Source organism: Felis catus, chromosome B1, assembly GCF_018350175.1.
Source record: "Felis catus isolate Fca126 chromosome B1, F.catus_Fca126_mat1.0, whole genome shotgun sequence".
NCBI classification, from domain to species: domain Eukaryota; kingdom Metazoa; phylum Chordata; class Mammalia; order Carnivora; family Felidae; genus Felis; species Felis catus.
Genome location: NC_058371.1, coordinates 20,449,890 through 20,468,350, shown reverse-complemented (window position 1 = coordinate 20,468,350; position 18,461 = coordinate 20,449,890).

Genomic DNA, 18,461 nt, shown 5'->3' with positions numbered 1-18,461 from the left:
TCCCACTAAAACAAATTATTAAAGATGATTAATAACTAGATTAAATATCAACATTCTTATGGGTTATCATAGTCTATGTGATATATCTAAGTATGTATAATTCATACTTGATTTTTTAAAATTTAAATCCAAGTTAGTTAACATATAGCGTAATCATGGTTTCAGGAATAGAATTTAGTGATTCATCACTTATATATAACACCTAGTGCTCATCCCAACAAGTGCCCTCCTTAATGTCCAGCACCCATTTAGCAGCCCCCCCCACCCAAACCCCCTCCAGCAACCCTCAGTTTGTTCACTGTATTTAAGAGGCTTTTATGGTTTGCCTTCCTCTATGTTTTTATCTTATTTTTCCTTCCCTGCCCCTATATTCATCTGCTTTGTTTCTTAAATTCCACCTATGAGTAAAAATATATGATATTTATCTGTCTTAGATTGACTGATTTCGCGTAGCATAATATAGTCTAGTTCTATCCACATTGTTGCAAGAGGCAAGACTTCATTCTTTCTGATTGCCGAGTAATATTCCATTGTATATATATACCACATATTCTTTATCCATTCATCCATTGATGGACATTTGGGCTCTTTCCATAAGCTATTATTGATAGTGCTGCTGTAAATATTGGGGTGCATGGGCCCCTTTGAGTCAGCATTTTTGTATGCTTTGGATAAATACCTAATAGTGCAATTGCCGGGTCATAGGATAGCTCTATTTTAATGTTTTGAGGCACCTCCAAACTGTTTTCCAGAGTGGATGCACCAGTTTGCATTTCAGTCTGCCTTCCCACCAGCAGTGCAAAGTGTTCCTTTTACTCTACGTCCTCACCAACATTTGTTGTTTCCTGAGTTTGTTAATTTTAGCCATTCTGACAGGTGTAAGGTGGTATCTCATTGTGGTTTTGATTTGTATTCCCCTGATGATGAGTGATGTTGAGCATCTTTTCATGTGTGTGTTAGCCATCTGGATGTCTTTGGAGAAGATTCCATGTCTTTTACTCATTTCTTCACTGGATTATTTGTTTTTTGGTTCTTTATAGATTTTGGATTCTAACGCTTTATCCCATATATCATTTGAAAATATCTTCTCCCATTCCATCAGTTGCCTTTTAATTTTGTTGATTGTTTCCTTTGCTGTGCAGAAGCTTTTTATCTTGATGAGGTCCCAATAGTTCATGCTTGCTTTTTCAAAGATTTCAAATCTCCAGAGACATGTCAAATAAGAAGTTGCTGTGGCTGAGGTCAAAGAGGTTGTTGCCTGTTATCTTCTCTAGGATTTTGATGGCTTCCTGTCTTACATTTAGGTCTTTCATCCATTTTGAGTTTATTTTTGTGTATGGTGTAAGAAAGTGGTCCAGGTTCATTCTTCTACATGTCGCTGTCCAGTTTTCCCAATACCATTTGCTGGAGAGACTGTTTTACATTCGATATTCTTTCCTGTTTTGTCAAAGATTAGTTGACCATACAGTTGTGGGTTTAATTCTGGGTTGTCTAATCTTTTCCATTGATCGCTGTGTCTGTTTTTTTTTCCTTTGTTTTTTTAAAAAATTTTTTTAATGTTTATTTATTTTTGAGACAGAGAGAGACAGAGCATGAACGGGGGAGGGTCAGAGAGAGAGGGAGACACAAAATCTGAAGCAGGCTCCAGGCTCTGAGCCGTCAGCACAGAGCCCGACGTGGGGCTCAAACCCGTGGACCATGAGATCATGACCTGAGCCGAAGTCGGCTGCTTAACCGACTGAGCCACCCAGGCGCCCCTCCTTTGTTTGTTTTTAAGTTTATTTATTTTGAGAGAGAGAGGGAGAGGCAAAGAGTGAGAGGGATACAGAGAATCCCAAGCAGGCCCCGTGCTCTCAGCATGGAGCCTGACATGGGGCTTGAACTCATGAGCCATGAGATCATGACCTGAGCTGAAATCAAGCGTTGATGGTTAACCAACTGAGCCACCCAGGCACCCCTATATGTGTGTTTTTGTGCCAGTACTGGACTGTCTTGATGATTACAGCTTTGTAATACATCTTGAAGTCCATAATTGTGATCCCTCAGCTTTGGTTTTCTTTTTCAACATTACTTTGTATATTTGGGAGTCTTTTCTGGATCCCATACAAATTTTAGAATTGTTTGTTCTAGCTCTGGGAAGAATGCTGGTGTTATTTTGATAGGGATTGCTGTGAATATGTAGAATGCTTTAGGTAGTATAGACATTTTAACAACGTTTGTTCTTCCAGTGCATGAGCATGGAATGTTTTTCCATTTTTTTGAGTCTTCTTCAACTTGTTTAATTTGCTTTCTATAGTCTTCAGTTTACAGATCTTTTACTTCTGTGGTTAGGTTTATTCCTAGGTATTTTATAGTTTTTGGTGCAATTGTAAATGGGATCGATTCCTTGATTTCTCCTTCTTCTGCTTCATTATCGGTGTATAAAATTGCAACTGATTTCTGAACACTGATTTTATATCCTGAGACTTTGCTGAGTTCATGTATCAGTTCTAGTAGGTTTTTGGTGGAATCCTTTGGGTTTTCCATGTAGAGTATCATGTTGTTTGCAAAGACTTCTTCCTTGCCAATTTGGATGCCTTTTATTTCTTTTTCTTGTCTCATTGCTGAGGCTAGGACTTCCAGTACAATGTTGAACAAAAGTGGTGAAAGTGAATATCTCTGTCATGTTCCTGTCCTTAGCGGTAAAGTTCTCAGTTTTTTTCCCATTGAGAATGATATTAGCTGTGGGCCTTTCATATATGGCCTTTATGATGTTGAGGTCTGCTCTTTCTGTTCTTACTTTCTTGAAGGTTTTTATCAAGAAAAGATGCTGTATTTTGTCAAATGCTTTTTCTGCATCTGTTGAGAGGATCATGTGGTTCTTACGCTTTCTTTTATTAATGTGATGTGTCACGTTGATTGATTTCTGGTTATTGAAGCACCCCTGCATCCCAGGAATAAATCCCATTTGATCATGGTGAATAATTCTTTTAATGTATGGTTGGATTTGATTTGATAGTATTTTGAGAATTTTTGCATCCATGTTCATCAGGGAAATTGGTCTGTAGTTCTCCTTTTTAGCAAGGTCTTTGTCTGGTTTTGGAATCAAGCTAATATTGGGCTCATAGAACGAGTTTGGAAGTTTTCCTTCCATTTCTAATTTTTGGAACAGCTTCAAGAGAATATGTGTTAATTCTTTTTTAAATGTTTAGTAGAATTCTCCTGGGAGGTCATCTGGCCCTGGACTTCTGTTTGTTGGGAGACTTTTGATTACTGATTCAATTTTCTTTACTGGTTATGGGTGTGTTCAAATTTTCTATTTCTTTCCGTTTCAGTTTTGGTGGTTTATATGTTTCTAGGAATTTATCCATTTCTTCTAGATTGCCCAGTTTGTTGGCATATCATTGCTCATAATATTCTCTTAATAGTGTTTGTATTTCTGCAGTGTTTGTTGTGATCGCTCCTCTTTCATTCGTGATTTTATTTATTTGGGTCCTTTCCTTTTTCTTTTTGATAAACCTGCCTGGGGGTTTATCAATTTTGTTAGTTCTTTCAAAAAACATCTCCTAGTTTCATCAATCTATTTTTTTAATTTCAATATCATTGATTTCTGCTCTAATCTTTATTATTTCCCTTCTCCTGCTGGTTTTGGGATTTATTTGCTGTTCTTTTTCCTGTAAGGTTAGGCTGTGTATTTGAGGCATTTCTTTCTTCTTTCAGAGGAAGGCCTGATCTTCAGGGCCTTCATCGAAGTAAATACTATGCAACAAGAAGCAGTGTAGCATGTAGTATAGCTTCTGGAGGCAGACGGATCAGGTAGTCATAACTGGCTTTCTATGAGACTTTGGGTAAGTTATTTAACTTCCACGTATCTCCATTTCTTCTTCTATAAAATGGGATGATACCTGCTGGAATTATGATGAAGATTAAGAGAGTCAGTAAAACCCTTTTCAAAGTTCCAGATAAAAATAGTAACTGCATCACAAATGTTAGCTATTATTAGCTCTCCAAGTGCCCTGAGAAAGACAAACAAAATACTATAGCAGGATGTAGTGGCCACATGTTGCAGGAGTTAGGTGCTCCTATCTTGTCCTAGGGATCAGAAGAAGCTTAATAGTCAAAGTGACATCTGAGAAGTGCGGGTGAGATTTTAACAGATGGAGACGGGAGAGGATAGGCATGTCTGATAGGGGCAACAGTAAGGACAAAGGCATGGAGCTGGAATAGTGCAGGGCTGTGAAAGGAGCAGTCAGTGGCCTTGTTGATCGGAGCACGGGGCTTGCAGAGTACCGTGGTGGGAGCCAGAAGTGAGAGGGCAGACTGGGGTCATTTTGTAGCTAAAGAATTTGCAGGAAATCAGAAAGCAGTCATGGGGGATTAAATAAAGGGGGTGAGATGAATAGAGCAGTACCGCAGGATGGTTATTCTGCAACACTCAGCATGTGTAGTGCAAGCCCTGAGCCTTGGCCTTTTTTTTTTTTTTTTTTTTTTTTTTTTTTTTGGTAATACAAATAACTGAGAAAAGACAGTTATCTCACATAAACACATTGACAGCCACAAGACCAGATAAAGAGCCATGCCATGGCCCCCCGCTGAGACTCTTTTGTGATCTTGGTTGATTTCAATAACTGATCACTTGGGCCACTTTCCTTTTCTCTTCCTGCTCTTGAAATTTGAACTCTTAGGTTTTAAATTCTCCAACAAAGAGGGAGCCTACAAAAACCCTAGCCTGCCACCCCTGACTCCAATAAAAGCAGAATCCCTTGACCTGCACATACGTGTGTGCTCACCTTCCCCACTCCTCCTACCCTGTGGGACCTCGCTGTGTGGCCCCAGATGTGCTGTGTGATTTCCAGTCTTATAAGTAATAAACTTCTAGTTTTTTTTTTTCAAAGTTTCCTGTTGTTGTTGAAGGGCATCTAGCAATCATAATAGAAAGCACAAGGGCCGCTCCAAAACAACATTGGTTGTCGATAGGCTGAGACCAGCTCAAAGCAGTGACGAGTTGTGTAAGTGATACTGAAACCTTCTCACTGGAGCTGTGGCTCTTTACATAATGTAGGGCACCAGTTGGCTTCAAAGTCTTAGGAGACATAGTTAAACTCATGATTCCTGGTGGCACCATAGATTCAGGATGGGTCCATCTTACCTGACTCAGAAAACAAAACCATAGCCAATAATTTAGTAGGTTAGTATCCTTGTGTACTATTATCACATCTTTTCCAATATTTTCACAATACTTCCCTTTGTCTTATACCATAACAATCTGTGTCTTGATGAAAAAGTTCCCAGAGCCATGAACAGAAAAGACAGGATAAGAGGGTGCTCCTGTTGGCTTTTCTAAGTGACATTTGGCAAAACCTCAATTTCCTCATCTCTTAAAACTTGGGTTAGTAATAGTACCTCTGAAGGTTATGAGGATTTGATGGTGTAATTCATGTAGAGTCCTTGCAAGCACTCAGTAGATATTAGTTGTGACTGTCACCAGCCTGTTATTGTTATGTGGTTGTCATCACATTCTCAGAAATGTTGGGAACATGGAATGGATGCCTGTTCTGAGGCAATGAATGTGGAGAAACCGGAAGAGCAGGAACTGAGCCATACAACCATATAGCAAGGGGGGGAGAAAGAAAAATGAAGACAGGAAGATAAAAAAGAAGGAAATAACAGGGTTACAGTAAAATGACAGAAATCAAAAACTCCAGAAAGAACAATATCACTTAATATTGAAGGTGTTCAGGAGGGCACGATGGAGGGACGGCCCCTGAGTTAACCTACAAGTGATGGGTGGGGAAGCGTTTTCAGCAGAGCAGTGGAGAGGGAAGTTGGCTTGACCTAGAGAGTAGGTGGAGAGGAGGTATGAGCAGTTTGCTGTTGACTGTTCGGCTGCACAGGAGGTAAGTAAGGGATGGTACATTCTGCACTTCTGGATTTCATTCGGTCTTGCTCAGCCACTATATATGCATAGAGGTACAGCACAAAGTTACAGAAGAAGAAAATGAGACCAACTTCATTTGTGGAAACCTGAGACGATGCTTTACCCGAAAATCAAGATAAATTCATGACTCTTCTACTCTCATCCTCAGTTTTTAAGTTAAACAGCTGCTTTTCTTCTTCATTAATGTCATTTTCAGCTCCTCCCAGGTGTCAGTGGTTTTCAGGAGTTACGTGAGTCTTCTAGGTTCTTGATAAGTTGAGGAGGGTGAGGAGGTGTGAAGAAACACTGTTTTCAGCACAGGGAGGATTTTGAAATTCTGTTCACGTGTTTTTCAGCAACAGTTCCAAGTTTTCAAGGTTATTCAATGACAGGGATCCTTGTGCAATTTTCCAAACTTCACTGGTAAGAACCACTGAAGATATTTGTTTAAGATACTGATTCCCAGGGCCTTCACTTAGCAATTCTTACTCAGAAGATCACACTTGGGATCCAGGAACATGTATTTACATTTATTTTTTATGTTTATTTAGTATTTAAGAGAGAAAGAGAGCACAAGTGCAGAGGGGCAGAGAGAGAGGGAGACACAGAATCCAAAGCAGGCTCCAGGCTCTGGGCTGTCAGCGCAGAGCCTGACGCGGGACTCAAACTCACGAACTGTGAGATCATGACCTGAGCCAAAGTTGGACATTCAGTTGACTGAGCCACCCAGGCGCCCCTATTTTTCGACAAATGTCAAAAGTGATTCTTATGGTCACGCAAATTGGGAAACACTGACCTACTTTTGTGTATTCATTGCTGGCAGCTGGAGAAGCCTGTTTCCCAAACTTCTATCCCTTCTAAAAATAAAATATTTTTTAAAAGGAAAATATGACTAGATAAAATATGTATACATATATTATATGTATTGTATACTTCTGTCATATTTATAATTAAAGATGGGTAAGAATAGTCAGACAAATTGTATATTAAATGAGAAGAGGAGTGTGTAGGGGTGGAGAGAAATGCAGCCTACTGCTGTGATAAAACAGGAAGCCAAGATGTTAGAAATCTAATGTTGCAAACAGCATTTTATAAAGTGCAAGAGCTTCAGAATCATGTCTGAAATCTTCTTTGATGTTCAGTTGTAAACGGTGACTTCGGACTAGATTTAGGGGAGAAACCAATTATGCTTTAAAGTGTTCTTGTAAAAGGCTTTAAGTGAATGAAAATCCTTGTATGTGGCTGCAGCAATTTAAATGGAAGGCTTTTAACAAATTACTAACCCTTCTCCTCTTAAAAACGATCTTTCATTTGAAATGAAAATTTAAGTTGTTATTTATGCTCTATTAGCATCCTTATGCAGAGACCGAACAACATGTTTCACATTTCCAAGTTTTATTTCTTGATTTTTCTGGAAGGAATAAACTACTCCATTGATTTTTTAAAAGCAAGGTAAAACAATCCATTCGACAAGGGATACTGTACTTTCTTCCTCAGTTTTCTGGTGGCAAAAGATTACATTGAATAGTGAAATCGGCATGAGAGCAGTAAAGTCTGCATTGGGTCCAGATGAGTTCCTTTAACTTCATTAAAATCCCGTTCTGTTGTTTGGATTAAAAGAAAAACAGAGGAGAAACATTTATTTTTTATTAAAAAATTTTTTTAAGTTTATTGTTTTTTGAGAGAGACAGCACAAGTGGGAGGGGGCAGAGAGAGAAGGAAAAAGAGAGAATCCCAAGCATGCTTCTCACTGTCAGTGAAGAGCCCAATGTGGGGCTTGAACTCACGAAACCACAAGATCATGGCCTGAGCCAAAACCGAGAGTCGGGCGCTTAACTGACTGAGCCAACCAGGTGCCCAGAGGAGAAACATTTAGATCTGATACAAAAAAAAAAAAAAAAAAAAAAAAAAATCAGCAAGTATTTATGATGCAGAAGGAAAAATGGAGGAAATAGAGCCGAGATTATTGGAATTGATAGGCATTAATTATGTCAAAAGCCATGGGACTGTTACAAATACTATGTTTTTAACACTATCAACAATAGCCAAAGTATGGAAAGAGCCCAAATGTCCATCGATGGATGGATGGGTAAAGAAGATGTGGTATGTATGTGTGTGTGTGTATATGTATATATGTATATATGCCCTCAAGACCCATCCATGTTGTTGCAGACGGGAGATTTCTTTCTTTCTCATGGCTTGAATAATATCCCACTGTATGTGTAAATATTCCATTGTGTATGTGTGTATATATATCATATCTTATTTATCCATTCATCCACAGATGGACACTTAGGTTATTTCCATATCTTGGCTATTATGAATAATGTTGCAATGAATATGAGAGTGCAGATATCTCTTTGAGATACTAATCTCCTTGCCTTTATATATATATATAAACACACCCACATATACGCACACACAGTGGAGTATTACTCAGCAATCAAAGAAGAATGAAATCTTGCCATTTGCAACTATGTGGATGGAACTAGAGGGTATTATGCTAAGTGAAATTAGTCAGAGAAAGACAAATATCATATGACTTCACTCATATGAGGACTTTAAGATATAAAACAGATGAACACAAGGGAAGGGAAGCAAAAATAATATAAAAACAGGGAGGGGAACAAAACAGAAGAGACTCATAGAGAACAAACTGAGGGTTACTGGAGGGCTTGTGGGGGGGTGAGCTAAATGGGTAAGGGGCATTAAGAAATATACTCCTGAAATCATTGTTGCAGTATATGCTAACTAACTTGGATGTAAATTAAAAAAAATAAATTAAATAAAATGATAAAAAGAACCAACCAAACAAAAGATACTATGTTTTTAAAATTGGATTAGCTAAGTTTTTTTACTGAGAAGGAAAAAAAAAGACTACATGAAGGTAGCCCATAATGGCCACAAGTCTATAGTGACTTTTCACTCTATTTAATGAAATTAAAGCTATAGTTGTTATACATCCTGCTGCTACCAGGAAATACCATCCATTCAATTTACATCTATAGTTATATTAAGTTTTTTCTGACATCCTGATTTTCAGAATCCTTTAAGAAATATTGTTTACTTTTGTCTCATCTGAGCCCAAAACAACAATAAACAACTTTTATTCTGTAATTTTTTTCCTTCCCAGCATCATTCCTTCTATTAAGATTAAGGAGTGTGTAGGGTAACTGGTAAGAGAATTGCTCACAGAATTAAGTCAGACGTTCAGAACATTTCAGGATGCTGTTGGTAATATGGTCAGTGAGATATAATAAAATCTTACTAAATGTCGTATCACCATGAATCCATTTTGGTATCTTGTTGGATCTGGCACCCCAAAGTTGACAAATTACTTAATAAAATATGCTTCCATTGATGAGTTTACAGTTTTCAGATGTGCTCATCCTTCTTCCCTCCGGCTTTCATTTATTTGTCTGTTTATTCATTTGTTTACATGGAGCAGTGGCTTCCAATCTAAGATCCTGAGGCTCCTGAAGACTTTTTTTTGTTGGTGTTAATCTGTTCTCAAAGTGTCTGTTATTTTTGTTTCTCATTAAAGCATCACAGCAACATAGCTATTTATTTATTTATTTATTTATTTATTTATTTATTTATTTATTTATCCAACTTTATTAAGATGTAGTTGACATACAACCTTGTAGAGGTTTAAGTTGTTGGTTTGACACACTTATATTTTGATAAATTATTACCACAGTATCACTAGTTAAGACCTCCAACACCTCACATAATTACGTTTTTTGTTTTTGTTTTTTGCAGTGAGATCATTTAAGATATACTTTCTTAGTAACTTGCAAGGAGATGATACATTATTGTTGACCATAATCACCATGCCGTACATTAGATCCCCAGAACTTATTTATATCTTATCACTGGAAGTTTGTACACTTTGACCAGCATCTCCCCATTTCCCTCACTCTCCCAGCCCCTGATAACCACCATGCTGCTGTTGCTATGAGTTTGCTTTTTAAAAAAAATTCCACAAATAAGTTGGATGATACAGTATTTGTCTTCTTTGTCTGACTTACTTCACTTAGCGTAATGCCCTCAAGACCCATCCATGTTGTTGAAGACGGGAGATTTCTTTCTTTCTCATGGCTTGAATAATATCCCACTGTGTATGTGTAAATATTCCATTGTGTATGTGTGTATATATATCACATCTTATTTATCCATTCATCCCCAGATGGACACTTAGGTTATTTCCATATCTTGGCTATTATGAATAATGTTGCAATGAACATGGGAGTGCAGATATCTCTGAGATACTGATTGCCTTTGGATATATACTCAGAAGCAGCATTGCTGGATCATATGGTAACTCTATTTTTAATTTTTTCAGGAACTTCCATACTGTTTTCTATAGTGGAAAACATTCCCACTGACAGAGCACAAGGGTTTCCTTTCTTCTACTTCCTCCCCAACACTTGTTATTTTTTGTCTTTTTGATAATAGCCATTTAAAAAGTGTGAAATGGTATGTCATTATGCTTTTGATTTATATTTCCCTGATGGCTAGACATGTTGGGCATCTTTTCAGGTACCGGTTGGCCATCTGTATGTCTTCTTTGGAAAAATGTCTATTTAGTTTCTCTGCCCACTTAATAGGATTTTATTTATTTTTTTACATGCTATTGAGTTTTATGAGTTCCTTATATATTTTGTTCCTTATATATTTGGATATTAACCTTTTATTAGATATACAATTTACGAATATTTTTCTTTCTCTCTTTAGATTGCCCTTTCATTTTGTTGATTGTTTCTTTTGCTGTGCACAAACTGTTTGGTTTGATATAATCTCACCCATTTATTTTGCTTTTGTTGTTTGTGCTTTTGGTGTCATGTCATATCCAAAAAGTCATTACCAAGCTCAATGTTGAGGAGCTTTTTACTATGTTTTCCCTAAGTTTTTTGGCTTCGGGTCTTATGTTTAATTTTTTAATTTCTTTCAAGTTGATTTTGTGAATGACATAAGATGGGGGTCCAATTTCATTCTTCTGCATCTGATTATACAGTTTTCCCAGCATCATTTATTGGAGAGATTATCCTTTTATCCTGAATATTTTTGACTCACTTGTGAAACTTTGGTTGACTGTAGTATATGCAAAGGTTTGCTACTGAGCTCTCAATTATGTACCATTGGTCTACATCTTTTTTATGCCAGTACCATATTGTTTTGATTACTATAGCTTTGTAGTACAGTTGGAAATGAAGAAGTATGATATCTCCAGGTTTATTCCTTTCTCAGGATTGCTTTGGCTCTTTGGGGTCTTTTGTTGTTCCATATGAATTTTAGGATTTTTAAAAATATTTCTGTGAAAAATGCTATTGGAATTTTGATAGGGATTGCATGGAATCTATAGATGGCTTTGGTGTAGTATAGACATTTAACAATATTAATTCTTCTGCTCCATGAACACAGGATTTCTTTCCATTTGTTTGTATCTTCTTTTTTTAATTAAATTTTTTTTTAATTTAAAAAGTTTATTGGGGCGCCTGGGTGGCGCAGTCGGTTAAGCGTCCGACTTCAGCCGGGTCACGATCTCGCGGTCTGTGAGTTCAAGCCCCGCGTCAGGCTCTGGGCTGATGGCTCGGAGCCTGGAGCCTGTTTCCGATTCTGTGTCTCCCTCTCTCTCTGCCCATCCCCCGTTCATGCTCTGTCTCTCTCTGTTCCAAAAATAAATAAAGGTTGAAAAAAAAAGTTAAAAAAAAAGTTTATTTATTTATTTTGAGAGAGAGAGTGTGAGAGGAGGAGAGACAGAGAGAAAAAAAGGGAGCGAGAGGATTCTAAGCAGGCTCCGCATCATCAGTGTGCAGATCAGAGCTTGACGTGGGGCTTGATCTCATGAACCATGAGATCATGACCTGAGCTGAAATCAAGAGTCAGGCAATTAACTGACTGAGCCACCCAAGTGCCCTGTGTTTTCTTTTTTAATTAAAAAAATTTTTTTAATGCTTTTTTATTTATTTTGAGAAAGAGAGAGAGAGAAGGAGAGAGAGACAGAGAGAGAGAGAGAGAGAGAGAGAGAGAGAGAGAGAGAGAATCCCAAGCAGGCTCCACACTCAGCACAGAGTCTGTCATAGGGCTCCATCCCACTACCATGAGATCATGACCTGAGCCAAAATCAAGAGTTGGATGATCAACCAACTGAGACACCTGGGCTCCCCTGTTTGTGTCTTCTTCAATGTCCTTCATCAAAGTCTCGTAGTTTTCAGTATACACATAGATCTTTAACCTTGGTTAAATTTATTCCAAAGTATTTTATTGTTTTTGATGCTATTGTGAGTGGGATTTTTAAAAATTTCTTTTTCAGATATTTTGTTGTTAGCATATAGAAATGCAACTGATTTCTGTATGTTGATTTTATATTCTGCAACTTTACTGTATTCAATGATTAATTCTAACATTTCCACTCCCCCACCTGGAGTCTTTAGGGCTTTTTTATATATAAGATGATGTCATCTACAAACAAAGACAGTTTTGCTTCTTCCTTTCTGATTTAGATGCCTTTTATTTCTTTTTCTTGTCTAATTGCTCTGGTGAGGATTTCAAGTTCTATGTATGCTTAATGGCAGTGGCAAGAGCGAGAGCCCTTATCTTGTTCCTGGTCTTAGAGGAAAAGCTTTCTACCTTCACCTTTGTGACTGGTGACTGATGTTCACTGTGGGCTTATTTATCTGAGGTACATTCCTTCTATAGCTAATTTGTCAAGAGTTTTTGTCATGAAAGGATGTATTTTGTCAAATGCTTTTTCTTCATCTTACTGACATGATTATTTGATTTTTATTTTTCATTCTACTAAAGTGGTATATCACATATATTGATTTGTGTATGTTAACACATTCTTGCATACCTGAGATAAATCTTACTTGATCATGACATATGATTCTCTTAATGTATTGTTGAATTCAGTTTGCTAATATTTCGTTAAGAATTTTGTATTTGTATTCATCAGAGATGTTGGCCTATAGTTTTCTTTTCTTGTAGTGTCTTTATCTGACTTTGATGCAGGGTAATTGTGGCCTCACAAAATGACTTTGGCAGTATTCCCCCCTCTTCAATTCTTTGTAAGAGTTTGACAAGGATTGGTGTCAGTTATTTAAATTTCTGGTAGAATTCACCAGGGAAACCATCTGGTGTTGGCCTTTTCTTTGTTGGGAGATTTTTGATTACTGATTGAATCTTATTATTGGACTATTCAGGTTTCCTATTTTTACATGATTTAGTCTTGGTTGGTTGTATGTTTTTGGGAATTTGGCCATTTCTTCTAGGTCATCCAATTTGTTGGCATATAATTACAGTGATTTTTATGATCCTTTGTATTTCTGTGGTAACAGATGCAATGTCTCCTCTTTAATTTATGATTTTATTTATTTGAATTTTCTCTTTCTCTTTATTAGTTTGTCTAAAGGTTTGTCAATTTTATTTATCTTTTAAAAAAAACAGATCTTAGTTTTGTTGTTATTTTTTAATGTTTCTCTGGTCTGTATTTCATTTATTTTTGGTCTAATCTTTGTAATTTTCTTCCTTCAGAAAACTTTGGGCTTAATTTGTTCTTCTTTTTCTAGTTCCTTCAGATGTAAAGTTAGGATCTTTATTTGAGATCTTTCTTTTTTTCTTAATGTAGGCGTTTATCACTATAAACTTCCTTCTTAGAACTGCTTTTGCTACCTCCATAGGTTTTGGTATGTTGTATTTTCATTTTTGTTTGCTTCAAGATATTTTCCATTTATCTTTTTATTTCTGCTTTGACTCATTGGTTATTTAAGAGTGTGTTGCCTAATTTCCATAAATTTGTGAATTTTTCAGATTTCTTCTTGTATTTACTTCTAGTTTAATACCATTTTGGCCAGAAAAGATAGTTGATTTCAATCTTCTTAAATTTGCTATGTCTTTTGATCTGTCCTGGAGAATGTTCTGTGTGCTTGAAAAGAATAAACATTCTGCCGCTGTTGGATGGATGTTCTGTGTATGTCTACTAAGTCTAAAGTATGTATGGAATATCTGTTGGTCTGAAGTGTAGTTCAAGTCCATTGTGTCCATATTTATTGTTTGTCTGGATGATCTCCCAAACTCCTAAGGAATCCTTTAATGTAAGAATGGGAAGTCAGGTCTGGCGATATCCAAAAGTTGTATTTAATATTTTTAGAATGTCAACAAATTATACATTCATAAAAGATAAAGCTATACAGATTTTTAAAATATGGATGATTTTCTTTAATTCTATTCAGTATGAAGTCAACAGAGGATATTAATGTTGGTTATCTCATACTGATTAGAATCTCTAATGCATAGCCTTATAAATCTTTGATTAATTAAAAATAAAGTAGGTAACTAAGTAAATATACTTTCTTTAAAAAAGATATTCAAACAACTTCCTTTCCTAGAGTATCTCCTTCAGAAATTGGGACGCAGTAGGTACTCCTTTAGTTGAGCTCCACTAACTGATTCACCCAACAAACCAATGTTCTCTGGTATTCTTATAAAGCATACTAACTAATGTCCTCTGCAAGCTGAAAACTCTTGAGGTACTCTTCATTTTTTTTTTGGTCTCTTATGGCCATATATTTCTGCTCCCATAATACACCTTGTATATTTTCTAGAACACAGTTGTGTTTGTTGCAAATGTATTTATGTCATTTGTTCCTGCTACCATGATTAGATGATTAGCTAATTAGATAATTTAATTAAATAGTGTATAAGCTGAGAAAATGAATATAATAAGAGTACTGTTGTTTCTCTAAAAAATAAGCTGGATACATTGGAAAGATGAGACAATAAAACAGTTGCTGCTAGATTAAATTGTAGGCAAACAACTGGAAACAAATAGGAAAAAACTGTAAAATCCGTGACCCAGTTCTTGGATTGCTTTGCCCCAGTTTTCACTTTATAGAACGTGAAGCTAGAAAGCAAGGACAGTGCATCATTGGCATGGTTTCTGGAAGAAGAAACTCCAGTGAATCTATACAAAGCTTTGAACCTGTATCAAAATATTGGCAAATTTATTTACACAGGTAGCTTTTAAGTTAAAAGTAAGTTTTGTAGGTATACATGTAATACTTTTAATGATTCCTCCTCTTAACTGAAATGTTTGATTAAGCTACCCATTACTGATCTCACTCTTATTGAATAAAAGGGTTTCTTCCATTTTTTGCTAACCAAAAATGTATTTTGGTGAGAATGGATTTATAAATATAATAATTTGTTTGATACTAAGGGATTATATTAATAGACCTCAGCAGTGAACAAACTTTAGTATGCCTAAAATCTCTTGAAGAGCTTACTAACAATACATATTCTTGGGCTTTAAGGCTGAGATTTTAATTCAATAGGTCTAGTGGGGAACAGGAATTACATTTTTAGTAACATTAAAGGAATGTTGTTTAAAAGAGGATAATCATTGTTTAAATGAGAGCAATTGTTTAAAAGTGGGTAATACAAGGGATACAGGAGTGCTGATGAATAGGGGCACATGTACCCCAATGTTTATAGCAGTGCTTTCAACAATAGGCAAATTATGGAAAGAGCCTAAATGTCCATCAACTGACGAATGGAAAAGAAGATGTGGTTTATATATACAATGAAATACTACTTGGCAATGAGAAGGAATGAAATCTGGCCATTTGCAGCAATGTGGATGGAATTGGAGGGTATTATGCTAAGTGAAATAAGTCAGTCAGAGAAAGACATATCATATGTTTTCACTCATATGTGGATCTTGAGATCCACATATCTTCTTAACAGATCTTAAGAGATCCATATCTTCTTAACAGAAGACCATGGGGGAGGGGAAGGGGCCAAAAAAAAGTTACAAACAGAGAGGGAGGGAGGCAAACCATAAGACTCTTAAATACAGAGAACAAACTGATGGGGGTGAGGGAGAGGGGAAAGTGGGTGATGGGCATTGAGGAGGGCACTTGTTGGAATGAGCACTGGGTGTTGTATGGAAACCAATTTGACAATAAATTATATTAAAAAATAAAAAAATAAAATTCAGCCATTTATACTAAAGAAAAAATAAAAGAATAATAAAAATTGCTTATATTTATATATACAAATATTTATATATACAACACCACTTGTAAAAGGTTTTTATTTAACTCAGTAATTAATGAACAATCTAATAGGATGTTACAATGAGTTCTATGGAGAATTCAAAAGTCTACACATATCTATGCAGTAGGGAACACTGAAATAGATTTGCTTCCATAGAGTTAAAACTGACTTCCTGATGCAAGGTGGAGGGAAGAAGAAAATTAATTATATTTCCATCGGAAGTCAGTCATTTTCTTGTCTATACACAAGAATCGTTTGTCTTGCGGGACACCTGGGTGGCTCAGTCAGTTGAGCGTCCAACTCTCCCTCAGGCCATGATCTCACAGTTTGTGGGTTCGAGGCCCACATCAAGCTCTGTGCTGATAGCTCAGAGATGGTAGCCTGCTTTGGATTCTGTGTCTCCCTCTTTCTCTCTGCCCTTCCCTCGCCTGTGTTCTCACTCTCTCTCTCTCTCTCAAAAATACATAAATAGACATTAAAAAAAAAAGAATCATTTATATTGCCATCAGTGGTCTGCAATTTACAGAATTACAAATACCTCAAACACAAGAAAGGCTCAGGGACCCCATAGAATCAGATAACCCTAAAGGTTTTGCTATCCAAGGTGGAGTTTGCCACCGAAGACATCTGGTGAATCTCTTTGGTCCATTTGAAAATCTTTCACAATTTTTCCCTATAATATTTTGCTCTGGCAATTCTAATACATTGTGGTTAACGAGACATGATCTGAGGTATCCTTTTCATAGCCTGTAATCAAAGTTGTTGAATGATTTCCCCCATTAGAGAGAATACTAATATGTCCATGTATGTGAATATGATGAAAATGGCTTACTATCTGTAAATAGACTTGAAGTTCCTGATTTTCTTAAGGTTATTAACATTTCTGCAGAATCTACCATATGTCGAGCAGTGTATTATGCTTTATAATTTAATCCTCCATTGACTTTTACTTCCTCTTCAATTGAACCACACGCTCCCTTGGCTATAAACTTAACTCTTCTATAACCGAAACCTACTTCCAATGTTGAGGTCTCTAATGTCCCTGTTCTTTTCCACTCTTGCTTTTCTTACTGTCAATTCACCTTCTCCTCTATCTTTTTGAGTCCCCAGGATTCTGACAATTCCTTTTTGTAACAAGAATATGGCTCCTCCTAGTTTTGTTTTTTTTTTTCCTTTCCTAACCAACCTAGATAAATCCCATCAACCCTTTTCCTTCCCCCACTTCTAGTGCAACTGCTTCTTTGCGTTCCTGCCATATGTATCATGCTACATGACCTTAACCTGGCTATTTACAAACTAAAAATCTTACCTTCCTGTAAAATAGGGGTATAATAGCATATACCTCATAGGAATGTTAAGAATGTTAAGCAAAGCTTTCCATATTGAATGAAGGTAACTTTTTGAGATATATTGGTGAGATTTTTTTCTGTGCTCTGTTCTGACTTTTCTGTTGCTCAACTAAAGGCATCCAGTGCCATGGAAAGCATTAGGAGTATGATAGCAGAAATTAAAAGTAGGTAGGAACTTATTAAAAATCAGTGTTCCTATCAATTCCAAGGTAAGAACTTGAAACCCATAACCTGATGATAGTTCTGAGAAACAACTTACTGAGGTTGATCTGGGTTTTAAAAGCCTAAAAGATACTTTTCGCATGTTCAAGAGTCAAGGTTGGTTGCGTAGCATCCTATAAAGATTGGATTATAAATTTTAGTTGGAGAGGGTGGAAGGTGTCAAAGAAAATATGGCAGCAAAGCTAAACCAGTAAGGAAGACTTTATGCAAGGCTATTGCAGTAAGGGAGAGACATGAGAATCCAGTCTGAATTCCATATCACTGGAACAAAGGGTTTTGGGGATTTTAAGAGGTAGGGTGCAAGGGAGATCATGGGCCATCTGTGTTTGCTAACTGAGTTTAACCAAAGGAAAAAACAAGCTTTCTTGTATCTCCATAACAGGAGGTAGTTTTATAACATGGATCAAGGCACCTCCAAAGTTAGACTCATACTCTCCACAGAGACTGGGAGGTAGAAATACTCCTGTGAGGATTAGATTTCAAAGGAATGGCTCCCAGATCCTTGAGAAAGACATTCCTGGGTTGTAAAAGTGGCAGGAAGCTTTAAAAATGATTTATATCTCAAAAAGGACAGAAATAATTTATAGTGACAAGTTTTCTAACGTGAACGTTCTAAGAGAAGGGAGGTCAGGGGCCTAGTGTCAGGAAGAAGTCTGTCTCAAGTTTAGTCAGGCTGAGGGGAATGTCTTATTAAAGGTATGACGTAAGGGGCAATTCCCACTGGACAGGAGGGTAGCGTTCTTTCATGCCTTGGTTAGAAAGCAACTTCCAAATGTTCTGACCAGTCACTCAGTGTTCCCCCACCTGCATGTGCACAGAGGGGAGGGGAGATGAGGGGTAAAGGGGAGGTTGGGGGCTTTGTTGTTGTTGACTGTGGGCTGGGGGAGGGGAGGAGGAGTTTAGGAGGGTGCAGGTGGAGTTTCAGCTGTCCTTTC